Source organism: Gambusia affinis, linkage group LG04 (assembly GCF_019740435.1).
Source record: "Gambusia affinis linkage group LG04, SWU_Gaff_1.0, whole genome shotgun sequence".
In the NCBI taxonomy this organism is placed as follows: domain Eukaryota; kingdom Metazoa; phylum Chordata; class Actinopteri; order Cyprinodontiformes; family Poeciliidae; genus Gambusia; species Gambusia affinis.
Genome location: NC_057871.1, coordinates 30,444,423 through 30,454,257, shown reverse-complemented (window position 1 = coordinate 30,454,257; position 9,835 = coordinate 30,444,423).

Here is a 9,835-nt window from a genome sequence, read left to right as displayed (position 1 = left end):
TTTCAACAAAGCAAAATCACCATTAAAGGTGGCTAATATGAAATTTAAAGACTAAAATCTGTTTAGAAAGAAAATAAAAAGACCTAAAAATATACATTCAGTATCCAGATGTTACGCCGTAGTTATACATTTAAAAATGTTTAGTGATAGTTCTTGACATTCGAAAAATGTTAAGACATAAAGTTGTCTAAATGCCTAAATCTCTAATTTATGCCCTAAAGAAGATTTAACCATAAATTCTTTAGGAAATAAAAAAACTATTTTATTTTTATTTTCTCTTGTTATTTTGCTTTATTTTTTTATTTTTTTGAGTGGCCATATGGTCTATTTGTGTGTTGACATTTTCACCTTGTGTGGTATAGAGGGGACCAGACATGTTTCTTGACTTCCATCCATCCATCCATTTTCTTCCTCTGTGCCAGGTGGCAGGGGCAGCAGCCCCTGAGTCTAGGCCTCCTCTAGAGAGGGAAGCTCTCCCCAGTCACTTGTTCAGCTCCTCTGGGCGCTCAGACGCCAACCAACAAACGTAGTCCCTCCAACATGTCCTGGGTCTTCCTCTGGGTCTCCTCTCAGTGGGACTTGTCCTGAACGTCTCACCAGGGAGGCATCCAGAGGAATCCTAACTAGATACGCAGAGCAGCAGCTCTACATTGAGCCCCTTCTGAATTATTCAGGTTTCTGCATCTATTCATTGAATTTAAATTCAATTCAATTTTATTTGAATTGCATTGCATTGCTGTTGATCCTAGTTATCCACCAGTGCATTAAGCTCAATTAATTATTCAAAGTAATGTGAAACGTTACTATCTAAGGAACCACAGTAGTTTGCATTGATTGCGTCATTGACTTGGAAATGGCAGCACATCTCTACGGTAAAACCTAATATTGCTACTACAATTTACTGACATCCTACATTTTACTGTAGAATTTCAATGTAGTGGAATGGCTTTGGCAAATTTCAGGTTTTCTGTTACAAACAATAATTTTCAGTCACTGCAGGGCTCTGTATGCTTAAAGAACATCAGCCTGCAAGTTGAGAGCACATGTTGCTACAGATAAAAGATGACTGTTGCCTCCAGTCCTTGACTTAAACAAATGTGGGTGGAGCAAATAATTTCAGCCTCAAGCATGTGAAGATCTATGAGGTTCTCCAGAACAACACTGACACCATGTGTCAGGTGAACATGCAGCTAAAAGGTCTCATGTTATGGTTTAAAATGTTTTTTTTTTTTACTTCATTCAAATTCATGTCATTTTTGTTTCTGTTATAGAGTCATTTACTGTACACTTCACCATACAATAGGATGATTGCTGGGCCTCAGCCTCAGCATGAAAACCCACTGCACTGTGGAGCGTACAAACTGAAAGATTTGAACCCTGGATCTTCTTACTGCAATACAGCAGTGATACCAACTGCACCACTTTGCTAAGAGCAAATAAAGAAGGGATTGCTGGGCTTTTGATTTAAAGCTGATAGCTGATCAAAAGATATAAATACTGAAAAGAGAGAGAAGTTGCATCTCCAGCCAGATCAGTCAAGTCAGTCAGGCCAATGAGGCCCAGAGCTGGAGGAAACACACCAGTAGTGTCTTCATTTCAGTCTGCTGGATGTTATTGACTCTGGGATGGTGGTGGAGATAGATTATTGCAATAAATAATCTACTTGATCTAGGGCTGAAACGATTCATCGAGTGACTCGAGTACCTCGATTATTAATATTCCTTGAGGAAAATATATCTGCCTTTAAGCTTTGTTAAATGATGTTTTATTATGTAGCGCACTTTGTTCCGGCCGGATCATTATTTGTGGACGGCAGCACTCTTACTTCGGCCTATGAGTTGTTATGAAGTGCTAGCAGCATGTTGCTGAATTGTGCGGCGTTTTGGCAGAGTTTGGGGGACAAATAAGAATTGTTGAAGTTTGCAGTGCAATGGTTGGATTATGACAGCTTTTGTGGCGTCAGGATGGCGTCGTCACGGCTTTGGAGCAAACGGTAGGAAAGGAGCACAGAGAGAGAGAAACAGAGAACAGAACCAGAAAAGAACCAGCCTTCATTACCAGGTTGTTGAGCTTTTTTAGGCCACATGTTGGCCACTCTTCCAAATATTGAGCAATTAAAGTCGGAGCAAGAGGAATGAATAAGCCATTTTATTGCTGGCAAAGATATTATGACTCTAATCACCCTGGGTGGTTTATAGTGCAGGACATTTCTGGTAAGCTTCATTGAGCAGGTGCACTATATAGTCAAGGCCAACACTAGCATTTGGATGAAATCCAATTGTTTAAACTTGAACAGAGACCACAACTCCAGCAGGCAATTGTTTCTCAACAGCCCAGGGTTCAGAGTTTCTATGCATAGCAAAGGGTAGAACCAGGATCTGATTTTCACTGGGCTACCTCTGTGCAGATTGATCCTACAACCAGTGCAATCTTTTCTTTTTGTATTGCTTGTTAAATTGGGTCAAACTTGAACGCCTAACATCTGCTCCTAATTTACAGTTTTAGCCAAGAGAAGCTGGTGTTCTAAATTCCTACTTAAAAAACTTGCTGATTAAAATAAGTTCAGGACTTTAAGGGATATGGAAGCTTGTTAACTAATGTTGAGATCTGTTTGATTTTTATAATTTGCAATGCTCCAAAGTCCCTTTTTGTTTTCCAACATGCAGACGTCTGGGTGCCTGTAGTCACTAGACTGTGGGTGGATCTGCAGGCATTCAAACCAGAAGCAGTGTGATGCTGTGAACATTAATGTGATGTTCTGTGCAGACCATTATGATTAGACATGTGAAGAGTTATGTTACTTAACAATCAATTCCTCAATCCTTTCTGATCTCCATGTCAAAAGAGCAGAGTCAGTGGCGACTGGATATTATTGATGTCTCATCTAGAGCACACAGGGGAAATCAAACCGGGGGTCTTCTGAATCATAAACTGCAAAAAGGTCAATTAAAAAGTGATTCCTTGTATAACCTAGCATCTCTGCTTGTGTTTCCGTTTCACCGAGTCTCTCTAATCAGCATCTGTCAGTGAACTGATGCATGTGTGTTGATCAGGAAGACTTCGTCTTGAGTTTACTGGGTTCAAACATATGGATAGATAACTGCTGAGGTTACAAAAACAGCAGAATGGGAGCATAGAAGAAAATAACAGGACACACATAGTCAGTGTTCCTGAAAATTCCTCTGTAAGAAATAAGAGATGTTTTGTAATATTGTCCAACAAACAACTTAAAATCATCTGACTTGCTACCAGGCTTTCTTCTTCTCTTACTTTGTAAATATATTGGTCATAAAAAAGATTGAAAGCTGTCATCTCTGTACAGTGTGTCAGATATGTTGCATTTGCAACGACAAAACACCCAAAACATGTGACAAATTACTTTTGTAATGTTAAATGTGTTTTACAACTTTAATCAAAGTGTGACTAAAGTCTGCACACTTTGAACTGCATGGATTGTGGCACAGAAGTGGTGGGAGCATGACAGAACTAACAACTGCTCTAATAATGGAACAGAAACTTACATATTTCAGAGATCTGTGCAGTAGGTTCTCGTGCCACTAAAGGAAAAAGCAAACTGGTACTGATCACATTTAACACACTGGATGCTGTGCAGTGCAGTGAAGCGCACAGACAGAATAACCTCACGGACGTCAGTTTTAGAGAGAGTTTTCAGCAGCAGAACAGAAGTGAAAACAATCAGAAAGAAACAGAGACTCTTCTGAGAGTTTGAATTACTGCGTCAGGTCTGCTGTGTTTAACCCTCCAGTGACTTAATTTAGCACATCAGATTCAAAAATATGTTTGTTTATATGTAAAATGTAAAACTAGAAAGATTTGTTAAAGAGGGCTAAATGAAGAAGGCTGGTTCTGTTCTGGAAACAACTGTAGAACTAGAGATGATGGTGCAAAAAAGGATTTTTTTTTTTTTTAAATCAAGAAAATTTTTGATATCCGTCAACTTCCTCTTCATGACACTGTCATAGAAAAACAGTGTCTTCAGCTTTGTAACAAGGCGGCCTTTTGCGGCTGGATTTACAGCGGAGATGAAAGTTGAGAGGGCTGCACTGTGGCACAGTTGGTAGAGCTGTTGCCTTGCAGCAAGAAGGTCCTGGGTTCGATTCCCGGCCCAGGGTCTTTCTGCATGGAGTTTACATGTTCTCCCTGTGCATGCTCCATGGGTTCTCTCTGGGTTCTCCAGCTTCCCCCCACAGTCCAAAAACATGACTGTCAGGTTAATTGGTCTCTCTAAATTCTCCCTAGGTGTGAGTGTGTGAGTGAATGGTTGTGTGTCCTGTATGTCTCTGTGTTGCCCTGCGACAGACTGGTGACCTGTCCAGGGTGAACCCCGCCTCTCGCCCGGACTGCAGCTGGTGATAGACACCAGCAACCCTCCTGACCCCATTAGGGACAAGGGTGAACAGAAAATGGATGGATGGATGGATGGATGGATGGATGGATGGATGAAAGTTGAGGCAGAGTCAGGTGAAAACAGTAAAAGTTTATTCTTCACACAGAACATCAAAACCACACCATATGGGCAACCGCAGCCTTAAGCAGTCCCAGCTGTGAAGGAGCAAAACCACCTCCAAATCACAAGGGATCTCATTTTACCAATTTCCACCTATTTGAATAAAATACCTTTAACCAAATACAAACATTTCTATTTACTTTTTTATACATATTTTATGTTTTGTCCTTACACCATAAACACCATTTTGAAACACCACAAAAACCCAGAAACAATTCGCCTCGCCCCACTTTTCCATGGCCTCTCCTCAAACCTATGAATGGGTTTGAGGAGACCCATTCAGGGTGTTTGAACAAATGCTCTGGGGAAGCATTTGTTCAAACACCCTGGAGACAGAAAAGATAGGTGAGTCAGTCTAGCTTAGCACCTCCACACTTAACAGATTATACACAAACATTTGCTCAGTTTTACCCACCAGTAGCTTCTTGCTCTGAGTAACATGTATTCATCCTTCACAGGGAACCAGCTCACTTCTCAATGAGGAGCAGCTGTGCAGAGCCCAGAACAAAAGGCTACATGCTAATGCTAGTCACTAAAAATACTCATTAAATACAATTAAAACTTCTTGTGTGCAAATTGTTATTGATGTGCAAAATCTATGCATAAAGTGCAGTGCAAAATAATGTCCTTGTTAATAAAGTGCTACACACTGACTAAGTAAAAATAGTTCCAAGAATGAAGATCTCTTCATTACACAGAAGCTTCTTTAAAGTTGCTGAAATGTAGACCACTATAGAAGATGCTTCCTTTTAACCGCCAGCAACTCTTTTAAGAATTTTGAATAATATGACAAATGTAAAATTAAAAGGAAGCAAACTGGGTCAGGCCTGAACTGAGTGACAGACCTCAGACTCACAACATGGAGGCCAAAGGTTGACAAAAACACATATATAATTCTGACTAACTGAAGTACTTTTTTCTTCTTTTTCAAGTAGTTATTAATTGAAAAATATTAACTACATAAGACCGTCTGATCAGGGTGGTCTAACTTTAACATTTTTGACTCGCTAACCATTGGATGTTGTGGAAACTGCAGCAGTTCTAACTGGGGATCTGAGTGTGGGATTATTGGTTCCTCTTTCACTGTTTACTGTAGAGTCAGGAGAAGTGAAAATAATCTTAGGTTTTGCTGCTTGTTTGATGGAAAAAGGACCAGAAAACCACTGCAGAACACTAAAGTATGTCTCTTCTCTTTTTGAATGCCATGGTCTTTAAAAATCCTATTTTCTTTTACTCTACATTTAAAACGTAAATAAAACCAGCTGTCATAGCTGGTTATTGTATGTAAAGGTTGCTGAGCCAAAAAGCTTTGACCTCTGACATTATGAAGGTTATGGAGACGCTGGTTCTGGTGCACCAGAGGACACGGGTATAGATATATCTATATTTCACTTTCTTATGTGTGTGTGCGTGTGTGTGTGTGGGTATGTATGCAGCTATGGAAAAAATTTGGAGACCACTGCACCGAACCCAATTAAAAACCTCATGGTTTCCATTCTGAACTCTTCCTGAGTTGAAACATATTGTTGTTTCTAAATGACCATGAACTTGGTTTTATTGTGCCTTAGTTGAAATGTGAAGTACTGCATCTTTTTAATTATTTTCTGCAAATAAATACAACATTTTGGCTTAGAATTTGTTGTTAGTAGTTTATAGAATAAAGAACAGTGATATTATATATATATGTGTATATATATATATATATACTCACAAGGTTCATTTAGTGCATTTCTGTCCACCACTGGATGGCACTGCTCCTCTTCATGCTCCACTCCCTCCTCTCTTTTGCTCCCCCCACCCCTCTTTGCGGTGCCTCTCTATCTCTCGCCCTTTCCTTGAGTCTCCTCGTCTTATGTAGGAGGAAGATTAGAATTGCCAGAGACCACAGCAAGGATTACCAGATCAATATCAAAGACAATCTTTTCCTCCCATCTCTTTTACATGGTATATCTCTCCATTTCCTTCTCTACTTTAGCTGTCACTCTATTGCTCTCTGTGGTTAATGTTTGTTTTCACCCTCTGCCCTTCAAGTCACTCATTGCCTCTGGGTGAGCAAAGAGGGGAAGGGGGAACTAACTAAGAAAAAAAAGTGGCAGATACAGCTGTGAGAGAGTGAGATAGAAAAATTTTATTTCTCTGAAAGCCCTGATTCACTGTGACCTGCTTCAACACAAACAGAACATGAAGCAGTGATAGTTCCTCACAAAATTCAAAAGCGGTTCAGCTGATGCTTGACGATGGTGGTAAATATCCATGAGCACAAATTCATATCTGGGTAAAAATGATGAACAAACATATACCAGTTGTGAAAGAAAAGTCTTGTTTGTTCATTTCTTTGGTACCTTAATTGGAGGCAAATGTAGACTTATTGATAGAGGATTTGTCGACAAGCTCATCAGTGAGAATACAGACATGTGTAAGGAAAAAAGGACGAGAGGAGCTGATCTTTTAGGAATACGAATTTGATAACACTCATTACTATGTTTAAAACAAGTTTGGTTATAGTACATCACATCCAAACCACAACTTAAACAATAATTTTAAATATAAAGTTTTTAGGTACATTTGAAAAAATTCAAATACATTTTTTTTAAAAATCTCATTACTCTGGCAATTAACAGAATAAAATTTGGTAATCTGATAAAATCAGAAAAAGGAAAATATTAAGATTTTACATTAAACAGCATGAAAAAACCCACATAGGTGTCTTTTTATATGGTGTATGCAAACGTCTGGTTTTAACTGTAGTTTTTGCTTGGAATCAGCTATTTCTGTGAATGTCCATGTTTACTCCTCTGTTTTTAACATGACTTCGTCATTTCATGTGAAAATAGTGGGTACATGTATTTCAATGTGTATGCTCTAGAGTGGCCAGCTTGTAGCTCAGCAGGATGCAGGAAATGAGTGTTAGATAGGGAACATGATTGCACAGATCAAGTGCTATATATATAGATAGATAGATAGATAGATAGATAGATAGATAGATAGATAGATAGATAGATAGATAGATAGATAGATAGATAGATAGATAGATAGATAGATAGATAGATAGATAGATAGATAGATAGATAGATAGATAGATAGATAGATAGATAGATAGATAGATAGATAGATAGATAGATAGATAGATAGATAGATAGATAGATAGATAGATAGATAGATAGATAGATAGATAGATAGATAGATAGATAGATAGATAGATAGATAGATAGATAGATAGATAGATAGATAGATATATGCACTTCTTCAAAAACAATTTGTTACAGTTTCACAGCAAGACATGATTTGAACTTTCCTCAACCTTCAGCTGGAAAGAGACAGTCTCCCCCTGATCTGAGCCACCCAGCTTTTAAATCATCAGGACTAATTAAGGGATGGAGACAGCATTTATGGTCCCTGATAGAAAATATATATATGTACTCAAACTATATTTCTAGAAAAACATTTACATAATTACAATTAACTTTAACAACTTCAAAACTAAAACTAAAACTAAAACAGAATCTGGGGCCAAACAAAATCCACAGCATCTCCCCTCCCTCTGACTGAAACCACCAGGTCCTTGTCAGCACTGCTCATGGACGCGCCTCCATGGCAACACATGATCAGGTGACCTCAAGAGAAGGAGAGAATGATTAGAATGTAATCTTAAATCTTAAATTGTTTGGGGGAAGTAAACTTTCCCCCAAACAAAAACAATACATTTACCAGTTAAATTAGTTAGAATATAGAAAGTACAAAATACAGCACCTGTTAGTGAGGGGGTAAATCACATGTTCTCACTTCAAATGAAAGGGGGGTTAAAATCAAATATTTTCTGGATGAGATTATTCTACTGCCAAACATTAGTTATTTATTTTATGTATTTTTTACATAATTAAATTAATTAATTTAATTGTTGAATAACTTCACTTAGATTTCAGAATGATACTGTTAATATTTACCAAGTAGTGCATGAATCAATAATGTTTAAAATGAACTAAAATTCGTAATAATATAGGTAATGAAGAAAAATACATCCATGATCAAGTAAGTATAGCAATCCATTTAGATCCTGGGATTCTAACATCAGTTTAAATACAAGAAAAGACACAACAGAGAAGGAGATCAGAGAGAGACTGGCAGCAGGAAACTGGGATCAGCACAATAATCTGTACAAGGAAGAAACAAAATGCACACAAAAGAACACAAAACTCAGCCCACAAGGCTCACAGCCTCAACCATCTCACATAAATAAATAAATAAATAAATAAATAAATAAATAAATAAATAAATAAATAAATAAATAAATAAATAAATAAATAAATAAATAAATAAATAAATAAATAGTTTATGTATCTTTGCACACCCATATTTTGTGAGTAAAGCATGCAGGGATAAATACAAGATTCAGAAATGACAAGAAAAGTCAAATAAAACAGACAGAAAAAGCTATTTGTCATGTTCAATAGATGTGCTCATTTACATAATAATAATAATAACTATTATTATTAATAATAGTGTAGTTTTTCAGTCTGTAAAACACACATGCTGATTTGTTTGCAAGATAAAAAGTTCCAAAGCACAAAATATGCAAGTACTAAAAATAAGCTTTGAGAGAGGAAATGCTCTAGAGTCCCAGAGCTAACTAATGCATGAATAAACAAGTCTTTGCCTGTGTAACTTCAAACATAACTTCATTCTTTCATAATAAGATTTCATACACTTCCAAACAAGTAGGTATGAAAAATTCTGTGAACAGCTCAGGGCTGGCTCGCAGCCTGCCGTTGGGTTTGTAGTTGGATAAAAATAACTACCGGTAATCTTTTCTGGGCTTCTTCGCAGTTTAGGAAGTACATACTTTCCGACCAGGTCACTCTCAACACAGTGAGAGGGTGGAACCTCAAGGTTTAAAGTTTGCCAGACTGAAAGCTACAAACAGTTTTTTAGAACTGTAGATATATTTTAGAAATCTAGTTCAGTTTAGATTTGATTAATAATAAAACAGAATCAAAATCTAAGCAAATAGAAAACAAAATTGATGCACAACATCATCATGGGATTAAATAACAGACTTTAGAGGAAGGATCAGTTATTTTCCAGTCTCCTATCTTCCAGTTTCAACTTACTAAAAATGGGATAAAAACATATTCAAAACACTCAGTCATCTGCATTATTATCAGATACTAGGACACTAAGAAACTACTCCAGATAATTCATCTAAATTAAAATTTGTGCCACAGCTTTTGAATAACACATTACCACAGTCTGCAAATATCTTCTAAAAAACAATTTATTGTTGCAAGTCAATGCTACATCTAAAGAGAT